Source organism: Bos grunniens, chromosome 1, assembly GCF_055505025.1.
Source record: "Bos grunniens cultivar Pamir isolate PY7600 chromosome 1, Bosgru_T2T1.0, whole genome shotgun sequence".
NCBI lineage: Eukaryota > Metazoa > Chordata > Mammalia > Artiodactyla > Bovidae > Bos > Bos grunniens.
The window spans coordinates 105141092-105159352 of NC_141165.1; the positions used below are offsets into that span (position 1 = coordinate 105141092).

The 18261-nt window shown below is 36.8% G+C and overlaps 1 protein-coding gene across 44 annotated transcripts in view; it reads right to left on the reverse strand.

Moving 5' to 3' along the window:
* BBX (BBX high mobility group box domain containing) overlaps positions 1–18261 on the reverse strand; it is a 297568-nt gene that overhangs the window by 234712 nt on the left and 44595 nt on the right. For 2 of the 44 annotated variants that reach the window (XM_086408452.1, XM_086408160.1), the window contains exon 1: positions 6076–6642. The exons of 40 other annotated variants lie outside the window; for them this stretch is intronic. The gene's annotated coding sequence lies outside the window, so the exon portion shown is untranslated. Of the gene's footprint in view, positions 1–6075; positions 6643–18261 lie in introns of those variants that run through there. 2 more of the 44 variants (XM_086408389.1, XM_086408303.1) reach the window with 2 other exon arrangements.

Below are 18261 nucleotides of genomic sequence, written 5' to 3' on the forward strand. Positions count from 1 at the left end.
AAAGTGTAACCCTAACCAACAAGAGTTAATGTGGACTGAAATCTGAAGATTCTGGAACCTCTTAGTTTAGGGGTTACTGACCTCTTCAGTGACAAAAACATAATATAACCATAAATATCTTTTTTCTTGCATCTCCCTATTATGTTTTAGTAACAATTAAAATAGATCTACTTTTTAGTTATCCAGAGAGGCTTAAATATATAAAACACAGGTTTCCTATTCAGGAATTATTTCTCTTATTATTTCCAGTGCCTCATGCCAATTTAGCTTCACTAAAAATTATAAACCTTGATAAAATATTATCCAAAGGAATTAAAAGAACTATAGAAAAATAAATAGGATTGTATTTTTGTGGTAGTGAGTTAGCTAAAAGCCACCCAGTTGAAAAAGAAAGGCTTCTTATAAACATCATAATTATGAAAAACTAAATAATATTTAAATTGTACTTGCTTTCATTTATATACTATCAGTCTTTCAAGAAGCTATTTTTTCCTACTTGGAAATAAAGGTATCTCCTTTTAGCATAAAGAACCAATCAGTTTCCAATTCCATCTCTAGGTATTACTACTCTCTCTTCCTCCTTTCCAAGTAACACTTATCAAAACACTTGTCAACAGCAACTATCACCTTTTTCTCCCTTCCTACTTGTTTTTCAATCCACTGCTATATGGCTATTGACCTCTCAAATTCTCAAAACTGACTCTCCTTAAGATCAGCAATAGCCTGAACCTGCTAAATGCAGGAGTGGCTTACTCCACACATTATTGTTTCCTGTAACTGAGGTACGGACTTGACATTCTCCGGGTTTCCTCAGCCTCTATACTGCTTCATGACATCCATTTGCCCCCAGAGCAACATCATGGTTAATCTGAAAGTCTGCTTCAGAGTCTCTTTTAACTATTCAAAATACAAAAGATTAAAAGTCTTAAAAAAAAAAATTAAAACCCCTCTGAATAGCAAGATTTGTTTTTATTATTAGCCAACAAGTCACATATATTTAAGGCAGGCCTTTAGAACTTCACAACACCTTGATTTTTATTTTGATCATTGTTGCAATATGCTTCATTATCTACCAGCAAACCATATAACAAGGCTACTAACAGACTTGAGAAGAGTCAGAAAGGGAATGAGATACAAAAAATGGTACAGAAAAAAAATATTAAAGCACAGATTATCCTCTAAAGATCAGCAATGTACATACATACAGTGCTTTTAATGAAGCAAAGAGCAGAATACACCTTCATTAACTTATAGAATGTTCATTTCAAATATTTCAAATCCTAAAAGATGATGCTGTGAAAGTGCTGCACTCAATACACCAGCAAATCTGGAAAACTCAGCAGTGGCCACAGGACTGGAAAGGGTCAGTTTTCATTCCAATCCCTAAGAAAGACAATGCCAAAGAATGCTCAAACTACCACAACATTTGCACTCATCTCATACGGCAACCCACTCCAGTGTTCTTGCCTGGAGTATCCCAGGGACAGGGGAGCCTGGTGGGCTGCCGTCTCTGGGGTCGCACAGAGTCGGACATGACTGAAGCGACTTAGCAGCATACACTAGCAAAGTAATGCTCAAAATTCTCCAAGCCAGGCTTCAACAAGTACATGAACCGTGAACTTCCAGATGTTCAAGTTGGATTTAGGAAAAGCAGAGAAACCAGATATCAAATTGCCAACATCTGCTGGATCATAGAAAAAGCAAGAGAGTGCCAGAAAAACAACTACTTCTGCTTTATTGACTATGCCAAAGCTTTTGACTTTGTTTGTTGGATCACCACAAACTGTGGAAAATTCTTCAAGAGATGGGAATACCAGACCATCTGACCTGCCCTCTGAGAAATCTGTATGCAGGTCAAGAAGCCACAGTTAGAACCGGACATGGAACAACAGACTGGTTCCAAATAGGAAAATGAGTATGTCAAGGCTGTATATTGTCACCCTGCTTATTTAACTTATATGCAGAGTACATCATGAAAAATGCTGGGCTGGATGAAGCACAAGCTGGAATCAAGATTGCTGGGAGAAATATTGATAACCTCAGATATATAGATGACACCACCCTTATGGCAGAAAGCAGAGAACTAAAGAGCCTCTTGATGAAAGTGAAAGAGGAGACTGAAAAGCTGGCTTAAAACTCACCATTCAGAAAACTAAGATCATGGCATCCCGTCCCATCACTTCATGGGAAATAGATGGGGAAACAATGGAAACAGTGAGAGACTTTATTTTGGGGGGCTCCAAAATCACTGTATATGGTACTGCAGCCATGAAATTAAAAGACGCTTGCTCCTTGGAAGAAAAGTTATGACTAACCTAGACAGCATTAAAAAGCAGAGACATTACTTTGCCAACAAAGGTCCATCTAGTCAAAGCCATGGTTTTTCCAGTAATCATATATGGATGTGAGAGTTGGACCATAAAGCAAGCAGAGGGTCAAAGAACTGATGTTTTTGAACTGTGGTGTTAGAGAAGACTCTTGAGAATCCAGTGGACTGCAAGGTGATCCAACCAGTCAATCCTAAAGGAAATCAGTCTTGAATATTCATTGGAATGACTGATGCTGAAGCTGAAACTTCAATACTTTGATTACCTGATATGAAGAACTGACACTTTGGAAAAGACCCTGATGCTAGAAATGATTGAAGGCAGGAGGAGAAGGGGTTGACAGAGGATGAGATGGTTGGATGGCATCACTGACTAGATGGACATGAGTGTGAGTAAGCTTAGGGAGTTGGTGATGGATAGGGAAGCCTGGCGTGCTAAAGTCCGTGGGGTCACAAAAAGTCAGACACGACTGAGCGACTGAACTGAACTGATAAAATGCTCATATATATGCATATATTATACTAAAATTAACATTATAAAATAAATATGTTTTATAAATGTGACTATAGATGTGGTAACACTGTATACAAATTAAAAAAAACTAAACTGTTTAAAATTATTTTAATGATAGTGATGACAACTATAAACCATCATTCTTTTCTAAAAATATCAGACTACTGGTTAAGAGGCCATAGTACAAAATCTTTATCGTCTGAGGCATCAGGGAAGCCCCAATTAAGAACTAGAATTCATAAATTTTGTAACTTTGGCTCTGTGGCTGATCCATTGTATTCTTTATGTAAAACTCAAATTCAAGTTTTCTTATCTTAAATCCCTGTTTGCAAAGTAAAAGAAACAGCCAAATCAAGGATATTAGTTCCCGAGGAAGCATACAATGTATAAAAACTGAACAACATCAGCCCATGACCACAACAGAGAAGACTCATTAGCAAACCAAGAAACTCCAGTACTTTGGCCACCTCATGGGAAGAGTTGACTCATTGGAAAAGACTCTGATGCTGGGAGGGATTGGGGGCAGGAAGAGAAGGGGACGACAGAGGGTGAGATGGCTGGATGGCATCACTGACTCGTTGGACGTGAGTCTGAGTGAACTCCGGGAGTTGGTGATGGACAGGGAGGCCTGGCATGCTGCGAATCATGGAGTTGCAAAGAGTTGGACATGACTGAGCAACTGAACTGAACTGAACTGAATTATAATTTGGCCTATCATTCCATCCTCAACTCTACTTTTTAAAAATCTCTGCTTAATTCCACAATTATTACCTGTCTAGTATGTACAAAGAACTAATAGGCCATACAAGATAGAATAGTGAAAAAAATATGGTCCCTTTACACTTGGTAGGAGCAGGACACAAATACAGGATTACAGAAGGGGAATTTCCAAATTTAGGAATCCGGAGACTGGCCTATACCTTCAAAAAAGATTCAGCATAAATGCTGCAACAACTATTCCTTTCCTAAATGTGGGGGAAAGGTCCAAGTTTCTCTTTTATCCATCCAACACTTCAGAACATAAGTGTGATCACTCTCTAAATGTTCAATAAGTGAAAATATGATTAAAGGTATTTTAAGGCAAAACTAGCAGCTTCTATAAAAAATTAGCTTCGTTTAAATTTGCTCCTTGTTAAATATAGATTGTTCTTTAAGCAAAATTCATTCAAGAATTCACTTATGAATAACAATTTAAAAGGTTAGGAACAGAGGAGGTATCAGGTAGACTTTAGGTTTTCCATATTCAAACATTTATTGGCATAATTACAGAAGACTAAAATCATGAAATTTAGCATCTCTTATTAAAAATACTGTTTAGTATTTTGTTGTTGTTGTTGTTAAGTTACTAAGTCCTGTTCAACTCTTTTTCGACCCCATGGACTATAGCCAGTCAAAGTCCTCTGTCCATTCCAGGCAAGAATACTGGAGTGGGTTGCCATTTCTTTCTCCACTTTAATATTTTTAGACCATAGAATATTTTTTTCCTGATAGGATATCTATATATCAGTCATATTCTTGGTAAATGCTTAACTATTCAATTAACATTTAGAGAGACTGATGTCAAAAGATAATGTTCCTTTATTAACTGAATCCCACATGGAAATCTTACTTTTGACGCTTCAGTAAAATAAAAGAGATTGTTAATACACATTACCCTATGAACATGATGATACAAGATAACAATACTGAACATTCAAAGAAATAGCAAGGATGATAACGTTGGAGGAAACAGTGAGAATAATAAAGAAAAAATTAACAGGAAAAAAACTTTTGGATTTAAGACTTATCTTCTGTCTAAAAGGCTAGCACAACAGAAGCTATGTCTTTAAAAATCAGATAAACAGCTAACATAAATGCCTGGTAAGCCAAACTATTTTTTAAAAAGTATGATGTGTAGCACCTATTTTTATTAATCTTTCATAATTCCCTCTATCTGAAATTAAACTCTTTAATATCAAGTGATTAAAATGAACTAGACCTAATTAAATACCTATATGATGCCATATGTAACTCAAACTTTACATAAAGATTATTGGCTTTTTAAAATCTCCAGCTTTGATTTACAATGAGCTTCTCCCATACAAATCCAAAGTTACTTAGGGTTAAGAAAAATCCATTGTTATAAATATATAATTACATAATTAACAAAAATACCCCAGAACATGTCAAATCATGTTCTTAAAACGAGACTTAAAAAAAAATTCTACAGAAAATGATAGTAAAATGATCATTTACTGTAAGCCCTTTCTGAATGTCCCCACAGGATACTGAGAACACAAGTACAGAAAAAAGGGAATACAGCTTGACTTCTGACTAAAAGACGCTGCACAAGCTGGGCAAGAACAAACTATAAACCACGAGGACCAAACTCCTTTAATTTCTTCTCTCTGGTCATAAAAGAGGCACCCTCAACATAGGTTAAGTGTCTATGTAAAAAGAAGCGTAAAGAAATCTGTTGGGGTGGGAGGGACTGCAAGGCATCCATCAACATTTGTTTGAAAAGACCTGCCAGGCTCTCAGGAGTTACACTTAAATAATGTGACCCTTCTAGACAGGACAATAAGGAGACAGATTAGCCCCTTCAAGGGGTGATTCATCCTCGGACACATGGTGAGAGGGGAGCCAATATAAAGCTTGGATCCTGCATGTTTGCTTAAGCATCTGGGCAGCTCTGTCTATGGCCCCGAAATTAAACTAGGGTGTACTAAGGCACCTAACAGTCCCTGGAGGTACTCGGGGAGACTCCGGATTAGACTGAGGGGTAAAATGCCGGGCTCTTCCAGGCCCCCCGACCAACCGCATCTACTCTCTCTTCCTCTTGCCGGAGCGGAGGGCAATTGCCAGCGCAAGATCTGCAGGGTGCTTGCCCCCTTCATCACACCTATCGTCTGCCTGAGAGTTTTGAATATAACTCTTAAACATTCAGTAGTCTAACGAAACAACGAAAAGCAGATTTTAAAAGGAAAGTGGCCCGCCTCAGAGCTCTAGAGGGAACCCAATGTGAAAGTGAGAAAAGAATGCATTCTGCACAGGCAACTCTTTCCGCGTGTGTAACCCTCCCCGGGTTTCTCACGGGTTCCTACACCGACGCGCACCCACACACTCTAGAAGAAGGTCCTTCAGGGCCCAGAGAGTTACCGCATCAGACTGGAGAGCTTTGGCGGGGGGGGAGGGGGGGGGCGGCAGTATTTAAACCCCCCTTTTTAGTATCTCAAAAGCCTAGAGATTAACCCACCCCATCAGGTAGCTTCCTCCTGCAGGCGCGTCTTCCACTCTTGCAAAGCCACTCCCCTCTCCTGCATTTCAGGGGCCGGGACGACGCCAGGAGCCGCGACCAGCCAGCACTCCCTGAGGCCCGAGGCCCGAAGCCCGAGGCGCAGGAGGGGCTCTCGCCGTCTGCTCTGGAGGAGCCCCGAGGAGGAAGCACCTCCCCGCGAGCGAGGGTGCTGTGCTTCTCCCTCCTTCCTGCAGATGGAGGCAGGCGGGGAAAGCGCCGCTCTAAGGCCAAGAGCCTCTCTGCTCTCAACAGCCCACGGACGGGGCGATGAAGCCGCCCAACGTCCCTGTGCTCCTGGAGAAGGAGAAAGGAGGCGAACACGCAGGGGCTGGCCACTGTTTTCAAAATACTCTAAAATTCTAACCTGTACGTGATATTTTTGGTACACACAAAACCTGAAGAGAAATCGGTTTCCAGTAAGTTTACCCGTTGACAAATGAAGTTTAAACCCCACCGTCTCTTCCAGAATCAAGTCTGAGTTCCCACCGGCTAGAAAGCAGTGTGGTAAAATGTCCTCTCCTGAATGAATTTATATTCAAGTTGCTTTCCCTCTGGAGCTCCTCGCTGTTGCCTGGAAACAGGAAACCTTCCCACCTACATGCTTCCTGACTCCTCTCCCCCTCCTCTCACAGTGCAGTGAACGTACCTGGCCATGCTTCTAGATACTGTTTATCTTAAAGAAGAGCCGAGTCTTTCAAACTGAGGCAATGACAGAAATCTTGCCATTCACTAGCCCAACAAATAAGTACTGAACACTTGAATTACTCAGACAGGAGAATAACAAAAGTCACTTCATTTAGTAGCATTTTAAAATGGTGAATATTAAATACAAATTTATTTAAAAGTCTTGTTCAATAAAAACAAAAGTTACCCTGAGCTTTTTTTTACCTACCACTTTGTCTTAATGATGTTTCTTTGAAATCCTATGTTCCTGGGGTAAGGGACAACACCATCTCTTTTAACAGCCCCTATGCTTGACCGATCAGTCACCCTGGCACCCCCAAAACTTCAACACCCACATCATACCAGAGGCTAAGCCCTCAGGGAGTTTCCTTATCTATTCTTCACTCATTTGATCTTTCCTTTCCACTCCTTTTGCTACCACTGAACTTTCACCAAGAACTGATTTTCACTGAAGATTATTGCAGCCAATAAGTGCTACTGCTATTACTATCAATTACTTAGAGAATACCATATGCCAAGAAAATACGTTTTACCTCACTATTTCTCTCAAAAGTCAATGCGACATGTACTATTATTATCCCACTTTAAAGATGAGGAAACTGAGATTTACAGAGTTTAAGTAACTTGTCTAGAGTCATACACTCTTAAAGTAAGCCTCAAATTCCTCTCCTAGGAAGACAGAAGTAGGACGTCTTTATCTACCAACCCTTCCTCTGTTCTACTAGTTTTTGTTGGAAAATATTGTTTTGATAAGTTTTAAAAACTTAAAACGTTCATTTACTTTTTTGCTAGGTGAAATCACGTTGTGCTTCACACACACCAACAGTACCACACAATGCTTTACTTCCTCCCTACAGGTGTGAGAGAGATCCTTTTTAGTATTTTAATTAATGGGATTTATGTCAACAAATTTTACGTGCCTTTCAGAGCTCAAGTAAAATAATCAATATCTTCTTATGATTTAATGTTCATAAAGAGCCTTGAAAAGTGAAAGTCCCTCAGTCTTGTCCAACTCTTTGGGATCCCAAGGACTATAGAATCCATGGAATTCTCCAGGCCAGAATACTGGAGTGGGTAGCCTTTCCCTTTGCCAGGGGATCTTCCCAACCCAGGGATCGAACCCAGATCTCCCGCATTGTGGGCAAATTCTTTACCAGCTGAGCCACAAGGGAAGCCCATAAAGAGCTTTAAGAGAATAAATAAGTCATAAGGTAATACCCTAATAATAAAACAAAATTCAGAGGGTAAAAAGAACTAGATGCATAAATAGGTAAGTAGGTACATCAAACCTCAGAATGTTGACCTGTAACTAAAGCAAAACCGAAAACTAGAAACTGCCTCTTAAGTTAGTGAATTAATGAGGCCAATAAAGTTGAAATTATAAACTGCTATTGAGAATTTCCACATAACATACCCTTTGATTTTTTTTTTAAAAGTCAGTTCAACAAAATATGGCTAGTGTTTGATTCATAACTTTGGGGCTTCCCTGAAGCTCAGATGGTAAAGAATCTGCCTGCAATGCAGGAGACCTGGGTTCGATCCCTGGGTCAGGAAGATCCCCTGGAGGAGGAAATGGCAACCCACTCCAGTATTCCTGCCTGGAGAATCCCATGGACAGAGGAGCCTGGTGGGCTCCAGTTCATGGGGTCACAGAGAGTCAGACACAGCTGAGTGACTAACAGACTAATACTACTACTTGATTCTTAAATGTACTGAAGAAATCACATAAGTATAAGCCAACAAAACCATAAAATAGCCGTTTAATTCTAAGCAAACACCACAGGCAGGACTGGATTCCAACTGAAGCATTATGATTTGCCAGCTACCTCAACTTCAGCACATCCCTCAAATTGTCTGAGGCTCAGTTTCCCCACATCTACAAAGATAACAATGGCAACCCTGAGTCTACTATAGGCTGTTCTGAAAATCAAATGAAAATATGAATGAGATCTAAAAATATAAAGTTAGTTTTTCTGAACTATACATCTATAGCTTTCATCACATTTTAAACGGTCAAACGTACAATAGACAAATTTGAAGTCAGAACTTCTCTAATTTCTGGTGTACAAGCTTCATTATTCTACATTTAGAAAACTTGCTTTTTCATTTATATTAACTTTGGAGATACTATGTTACTCAAGGACTACATGCCTATTAAAATTACTTAAATTAGACAGAATTACCCAGTGAGATCAGTACAATGACCAAGTACTGTGTCTGCAGTTATTAAAGATATGATTGTTACTTATGAAATTTTCATCCATGGAAATTGTATTTACCTAAAGACAAAACCAGAAAGTTAAGAAAAATGGGCAAATGATACAGAATTTCTATAAAAATGAGCATTATAACTAACATAAACCGGTATGGTATTTGTTCAGAACACAGATATCTATATCCATCAGATGGTCAATTGTAGGCAACACTGGCAGCAACTTTGCCAAAAACTGAAATACTTGTGAGTCAATAGGTTTGGGGTGTTTCTTTTCCTAAATGAAACCCTGTGTCACTCATTACAAAATATAATCCCAAACATCTTATTCACCAGGAGAGTGATAAAATCAAGGAAACCCTGGAAAACCAAACTGTTCAGGAATACTGGCAACAGAATGAGAGAATGCCAAATAAATCTGAATTGATATTAAATATTTTTAAAATTTAGTATAGTGCATAATTTGGTACACAACTAAATAGTCTATGTCTTTATAAAGTGGTGGGGGGAGGAAGAGGGAGGGCAACTGAGGGTGTTAATATTTTTTATTCGTTGTTTATTTAGACAACTATAAGAGGAGAGAAAATTCTTTACAAGAAACTTTTATCAAATTCACTGAGACAAAAATGTTTTTAGGCCTAGATTATACAGCTAATGGTCCTGGTTTTTCCACTAGAGTTTACAAGGATAGAAACTGTATGTCTAACTGCCAGCATCTCTGTGGATTTATGTAAATCTTTGGTTATAATACACTTTTCATTTATCCTTCTCTATTTTTACGTCTGAGATAATTCTAATAGTGGTCAGATACTTGGGATGTTAAAACCTATTTGGATATATGAACCACAGCAACTATTACAGCACCTCTCTAACCAGAAGTCCACTTGAGTTGGTTTACACTGCCCTCTACAGCCTTGAGTCATTCTTTCTGAAAAATAACTGTATTTTTGAAATACAGAAGGACAACAGAACAAGGGGCCAAGAGATATTCTTTTTTTTTTTTTTAAATTAGGGTATAGTTGCTTTACAATGTTCTGAAGAGATATTCTTAAGCACTCAGTTTTCATCTCTGAATCACATTAATAATGTTGACTTGAGAACTGAATTTTTAAACACTGTCAACCATCTTTTTACCCATTTTTACTCATTAAGCTCCCAATGAGGAATTGTCTTTATTTCAACAAATAATTACTGCGGGCTTATTATCATGTATGATATTGTGCTAAGTGTTAGAATAACCAAAATATTTATGGTGTGATCCTTTATTCTTCAAAATTTCCAAAGAGCAGCCTAAGTTTTAACAGATGATTATTAAAGATACATATGTATTTGAAATGACATTTCTTAAAAGATCAATCTAAAGATGCTATATTACAAAGAAGAGTGAAATAACCTATACTCAATTACAATTTAATATAATGTTATCTTGGGAGTAAAAGAATGGTGGGTTTGAATCTGGAGTCCTCTATTAGGACTATGTGATCATGGATAAGTTACTTAACTCTCCAGATCTCAATTTTCTCATTTATAAAACAGAGATGTTTGTAATTCCTACCACCAGTTTTTGGCAAGATTAAGTGACATATCCTTGAAACCATACTGCCTTATCATAATGAGTGTTCAATCAATGATACCTATTAAGTTCTTTTTATTACCCACATGTATTTTCCAAACCAAAAGTGGGGACAGATAAGCTGAAAAACTGCTAGTGTATTTATGAAGAAAATGAAAGATTTTAAATTAGGACTGTCCCAGAAAACCAAAACTGTGTATTTCCTCTTTAATCTACTGAAAAGTTAATAACACTGTAACTATGTTAAATCTATAACTTCATTTTTAAAGCCTATATAATATTTCATGAATATATTTATTATTTGTAGCTCAAGAAATTTTGAGTTTATACAAAGATATCACATGATCTAATAAATCTTCAAGAAGAATGCTTCTTAATCTCTATAAGAAATAACATATCTGAGTCTTTTCTGTTGTTGTTTAGATTTGATCTATGTACACTATTAAGTATGTCAAGGCTGTATATTGTCACCCTGCTTATTTAACTTACATGCAGAGCACATCATGAGAAACGCTGGGCTGGAGGAAGCACAAACTGGAATCAAGATTGCCGGGAGAAATATCAATAACCTCAGATATGCAGATGACACCACCCTTATGGCAGAAAGTGAAGAAGAACTAAAGAGCCTCTTGATGAAAGTGAAAAAGGAGAGTGAAAACGTTGGCTTAAAGCTCAATATTCAGAAAACTAAGATCATGGCATCCAGTCCCATCACTTCATGGCAGATAGATGGGAAACAGTAGAAACAGTGGCTGTCTTTATTTTTCTGGGCTCCAAATTCACTGCAGATGGTGACTGTGGCAATGAAATTAAAAGACACTTACCCCTTGGAAGGAAAGTTATGACCAACCTAGACAGCATATTAAAAAGCAGAGACATTACTTTGCCAACAAAGGTCCGTCTAGTCAAGGTTATGGTTTTTCCAGTGGTCATGTATGGATGTGAGAGTTGGACTGTGAAGAAGGCTGAGCGCTAAAGAATTGATGCTTTTGAACTGTGGTGTTGGAGAAGACTCTTGAGAGTCCCTTGGACTGCAAGGAGATCCAACCAGTCCATCCTAAAGAACATCAGTCCTAGGTGTTCATTGGAAGGACTGATGTTGAAGCTGAAACTCCAATACTTTGGGCCACCTGATGCAAAGAGCTGACTCATCTGAAAAGACCCTGATGCTGAGAAAGATTGAGGGCAGGAGGAAAAGGGGACGACAGAGGATGAGATGGCTGGATGGCATCATCGACTCAATGGACATGGGTTTGGGTGGACTTCGGGAGTTGGTGATGGACAGGGAGGCCTGGCATGCTGTGGTTCATGGGGTCGCAAGGAGTCAGACATGACTGAGCGACTGAACTGAACTGAACTGAACACTATTAAAGAAACAAAATTGTGAAACACTGAAAACAGCTGTAAACGTAGCTAGTTATTGTGAATATGACCTTATTCCTATAATAAGGGTATAAGATTGAATAGAATCTTTTAATTGTTTTTATTTGATCAATCTTTCAATAACTAAATTGGGATAATATTAAAAATTAGAATAGGAGTTGTATAGGCTTTCCCAGTGGCTCAGGGGTAAAGAATCTGCCTACAATGCAGGAAATGTGGGTTCAATCCCTGGCTTGGAAAGATTCCCTGGAGGAGGAAATGGCAACCCACTCAAGTATTCTTCCCTAGGAAATCCCACGGATAGAGCTTGGAGGGCTACAACCTGTCCATAGGGTTACAAAGAGTCAAACACTACAGAGAGACGGCGCATACATATGAGCTGCATATTTCCTCAAAATTTTAAAATAAACCAAAAAAAACCATATGAATTGGTATGTTGAGAGTAAATTAAAGGCACTGACTTCTTTCTAATTCAGAATTAACAGTGTGACTCATTTAATAACCTCACTTAAGAAATTTTTGTTGTTTTATATTCTATACAATGGGCCTCTTAATATAAATCATTATATTTCCCCCCAAATTTAGCTTTCCTAGTCACACTTCAGTAAATATAATCGTTTATCTCAATGGTTGATCATTTAAATGTTACTTTGAAAAATCGCTGTTTACACATTTGTTCATTTATTCATTCAGAGCTCAGTCATTAAAACACTGAAATGATTATACATATTGATGGTAATTTTAACTTTCTTTTAAAAAAGTATTTGTAAACATATTAATGATCAGAAGATTACAAAGAAAGGATGTTAAGACATTGAGAGTTTACTTGTCAACATATGAAAATCTCCAATCCATTTCAGGCATGTTTGGCTTTTCTGAAGAGTAACAATCTCAGTAAACTAGCCCGTTGATGGGTACCAATTGTCTCAAGACAATGTATTAAGTGAGTTTTAATTTATTTGCTCTTATTTAAAAAAAATAAACAAGTGTCAAAAATCCTTTCAGTAGGAATGGCTGAGAAGAAAGGACCAGCTGAATATTGCAATTTCATAAAGTTCAGGCAACAGTAAGTTTCAGAGGCCATCACCTGCATACAGCGGTTCTGGTTCAGCAATAACTGTACCATTCTAAATACCTTACAGAGGGCAGTGTGCTTTCAGTCTCTCAGTCTAGCATGATGTAATTTCCCATAACCTTTATTTACCCTTTCATATTATGTTGCTAAATGATTTCTTCACAAAATAAATACCTTATCCTTTCAGAAAGAGCAAACGCCCGGCAGAGTCAATGGCAAACAAGAAAGAAACTGCACCAGTGGTAGGTAGCTCAACTAACAAATCCTAGCAATGGGATTAAATGATGCATGCGCGCACACACACAGGGACGAAACACTGAACAGGGTTGGATGAAACACTGAATGGGAGATGAAAAAGAAATTACTCTGAACAAAAAAACAATCAAAGGTAGGCCAAACATTCCTTTCTTAAAAATACTGTTTACTTGGTTAAGTTTGAGAAGCTAGCAGAACCAGACATCAAAGATTTGCTTAGGGCAATGGATTTCAACAAGTAGAACAACATCATCAGCTGCTTTCAGGGGAATAAGATATATGAAACTATCATATTTAGGATATTTTCTTAGGTTTGTTGAAAATAACAGTTGGGAGTAAAATAACCTAGTATAGTTCCTGGCATGTAGCGTCTACACAAGTTATAAATACAATTATAAATTTGTATAAATTTATAAATTATAAATTACAATTATGTTTCATCTCCACATCAAGATAACACAGTGATACTTTAATCACAATTTTGCCAGAAAATCGAAGCTTAAATAGAGGCATCAAGTAACCAGCCATGACATAGTTAACTGGTAGAAAAACAAGATCTGAAAACAGGTCTGTGTATTTGCTGGAAGCCATATGCTGGTATCAGACATATACTTTACTGGTACTTCAAAATCATCTGGATGTATACAAAAAAAACTTTGAATCCTGGAAGTGAAACTCTGGAAAACTTGGAAATGAAAAATGTATTTAGCGAAATAGAAGGCTGAATATGAAAAGCAGGACATCACTAGAAGAATACCACTGAAAAATGAGTTAGTAAGCTCAAACCTGGGCCAAAGATTTCTTCAGAATGCAAAAGGATAAAGAAATAAAAGGTTAAAAAAAGAAAAAGTTTTCAGACAGAGGACAGACCTGATTTTCACTACCTATTAGCAATTCCAAGAGGAGAGACTAAAGAGTGAAGGAGAGGCAATATCTGAAAACAGAGTATTAGAGAATTTTACATAATTGAAGATTATGAACATTGAGTCCAAACGCATAGTTTCACATTGAATAGAGTCACTCACTGAGTGCCAATCTGGATAAATTAAAAACAAAAACTTATGAAACACATGAAAGAGAAATTCTTACTAACAAGGATAAAGCAAAAATCTCTAAAATTAACAGAAAAAAGAGAAAAGACTTATCCACAGAAGAGACACCAACCTTCCTCTTTTAATAATAATTTAGGAGGAAACTTGTCTTTATCAACCTAAAAGGCTGAAAACAGAGAATTGGGGGGAAATAAGAGCAAGCTTAAATTCTTCTTTTGTTCAGAGAAAAGGTATTAAACAGATACTTTTAATTTCAGACACTCTAAGAAAAACATGCTTAAATACACGTGTTAAAACATTTACCTCGAAAGTGGGGGAACTGAATGAAGAGAATCAAAAGATAGACTTCCAGTTATAAGTACTGGTGATATAAAGTACAGCATGATGTCTAGTTAACACTGCTATATGGTATATTTGAAAGATGCTAAGAGAGTAAATCCTAAAGTTCTCATCACAAGGAAATAACGTTTGTTTTCCCTTTGGGCAAGGGGAGGGGTGATGTGGGGGGAACCTACATGAGATGACTGACATGCAGTTAACTAAACTTACAGGTAGTGCTAGTGTTAAAGAACCCACCTGCCAATGCAGGTATACATAAGAGATGCGGGTTTAACCCCTGGGTCAGAAAGATGCCCTAGAGAGGAAATGGCAACCCACTCTAGTATTCTTGCCTGGGAAATCCCATGGACAGAGGATCTTGGCAGGCTACAGTTTATGGGGTCACAAAGAGTTGGACATGACTAAAGTGACTTAGCATGCAAACTTACTGTAGTAAACATTTCACAGTACATATAAATCAAATCATTAATGCTGTACACCTTAAACTTACACAGAGCTACATACCAAATATATATAAATAAAACTGAAAGGAAATAAACAAAAATGATCACAACGTAGGAAAGAAATGTATGCTATTCAAACCAGCAGAGCAAATAAAGAATAAAACAAATGTGATCATTCCAATGAGTCTAGAAAACGGAAACAAAGAGAGGGTAATATAAAGAAATTACCAGTTACAAGTTACAATAAATATAAACACACCATCAGAGATATGTTCAGACTAAATTAGAAAATAAAAAACTATGTACACGTCCATAACAGACACACCTAAGACACAATGACACATGAAGTGTTAAAAGTCAGGGATATGAAACCACATAGCAGGCAAAGGAAAAGAGAAAGCACGTATAGAAACAGTGACACTAGACAAAAGAAATTAAAGAAAAATCATTAAAAGGGGAAAAGAAAATATCTACATTGCTACAAAGAATAACCTTCCAAGAGAATAATAGTCACTAGTTCTTATACATTTAACAACATAGTGTTTGAAATATAAAAAGAAAAAATTTTTAAATAGCAGAAATTAGCAAATCACAATCACACTCAGAGTCTTTAAAATACTCCTCTCAGAAAATAACTGATAAAGTAAAAGAAAAATAAATAATGCTATAAAGGATAGGAACGATACATTCAAATTAACCTAACAGATATAATATTAACTTAAACAGGTATTTTATGGGTAACATTATGGACTCCACATAAAAAGAAATCACATTCTTTCTGAAGATGTGAAATAGTCAGAGACTGATCATGTAGTGGACATCAAAAGGTAAATTAACAATTCTTAAACAGTGTTATCCTGCAGGCCACATTCACTAACCTAAATACAGTTAAGATGTGAAATCAATCAATCAATAAAATAAATAGATAAATCAGGAGTTTAAGATAAACATATATACACTACTATATACAAAAATAGGAGAAGGCAATGGCAACCCACTCCAGTACTCTTGCTTGGAAAATCCCATGGACGGAGGAGCCTGGTAGGCTGCAGACCGTGCGGTCGCTAAGAGTACAACTGAGTGACTTCACTTTCACTTTTCACTTTCATGCATTGGAGAAGGAAATGGCAACCCACTCCAGTATTCTTGCCTGGAGAATCCCAGGGACAGAGGAGCCTAGTGGGGTGCTGTCTATGGGGTCGCACAGAGTTGGACACGACTGAAGCGACTGAGCAGCAGCATATACAAAATAAACAAGGACCTACTCTAGCACAGGTAACTATACTCAGTATCTTGTAATAACCTATAATGGAAAAAAATCTAAAAAAGAGTATTTGTGTGTGTATATAATTGAATCACTTTCTTATACATCTGAAACTAACACAACATTGTAAATTAACTACAGATCAATTTTAAGAAGACTAAAAAAAGAATATGCAGAAAAAGAAATTGGTAATAAAATGACAGCCAAAAAAATTTAATCAAGAATTTTAAACTCTGTTTCTAAAAGTAGTGTATTAGTTAAACAGCAAATTAAAATGCATTTTTTTCATATTTCAAATGGACAATGACCACCCTATGTAAGATAACCTGTGAGATGCCATCAAAATGGTAATCATTGAAAACAGGGCAACAAACAATATTTTACAGAACCATTAAATTTGAAAATAAATGAATTATTTCAAAACAAGCACTAGAAAACAGAACAAAAAAATTTTAATTTGAACAAAAGTTAATAAACACACATGAAAAACATTAAACATTATAAAAAATAACAAAAAATTAAACATTATAAGCAAATAACAGAAAATTTTATATGAAAAGATGGCTTTATTACAAAATATAAACTATCAAAATTTACCAAAGAACAAGCAGAAAAACCAACACAGTAACCAAAGTAAAAAAATTAAAGCAATTGGCTAAAGGTCTGCATCCTCAAGAAAGGCACTAGCCCAAGGTGGTTTTATAGGAGCTGAGGCTAACTTAACCCCATTCAAGAACCAGGTAAGAAAAGCAAAGAAAAGAAAAATTAGTGTTCCATCATACTTCAAAGTAGATGTAAAATTCTTTAGTAAAATTTAAAAATAGAATAAAACAGGGTATGAAAAAATAACATCAAATAGAGGTTAGCCCAGAAATGTAAGGATGACTGGCCTCAGAAAATATATTAATGCAATTCATTACATTAAGAGAGTAAAAGAAGAAAATGAGATGAGCAGGTCAACAAGTTACTTTACCATACACTCATGATATAATTTCTCAGCCAAAAATAGGAGAGAATTTCCTTAATCTGATTTAAAAAAAAAGCTAAGAAGAGAAGCCAGCAGAATCAGAGATCAAGGAAGAAGGACACAGAAAATAGTATTCACGGTAGTCAATATTAGATGCATTAAAATATGTAAATATATATCAAAAAAGGATGTACAGGGACTTTCCTGGTGGTCCAGTGGCTAAGACTCCAAGCTCTCAATGCAAGGGGCCCAGTTCAATCCCGGGTCAGGAAGCTAGATCCCACAGGCTGCAACTAAGACCCGGCACAGCCAAATAATAATTTTTTTTTTTTTTAAAAAGGATGTACACTATCACCATGTGTAATCAGCATTATCAGAGGTACTAGCCCATGTATTAACCAAAAGCAAAAACGAAAGAAAGAAAAATGGGCAAAAAGAAAACACTGGACAAAGTGACACAACTATCATTCATTAGTCAAAATATCCAAGAGAATAAACTGACAAACTAATCAACTAGTAAGAGAGGTATTATAAAGCTATATAATATATATATATATATATATATATATAAAGCCATAGAAATAGAACACAAAATTTAAGTTCTAAAATATTTGTACACGATTAAAGCCAAATGAATTAAAGCACACAGTATTCCACAGATTACCTCTGTGTAGATATGTGTGTGTGTGTGTTTGGGCCGGGAGAAGAGGAGTAAAAAGATCCATCACTACCTCACAACATTAACAATAAATTGCAGACAGATTTTTTTCAAAGGCTTAAACAATAGAATCAAACAGATACAAGGATAAGAGAATATACAAGGGAGTATATCAATGACACGGGGGTAGGAAAGACCCTCTTAAAGAAGGAAAGAAAAGACAAGAGGGAAAAGATGGA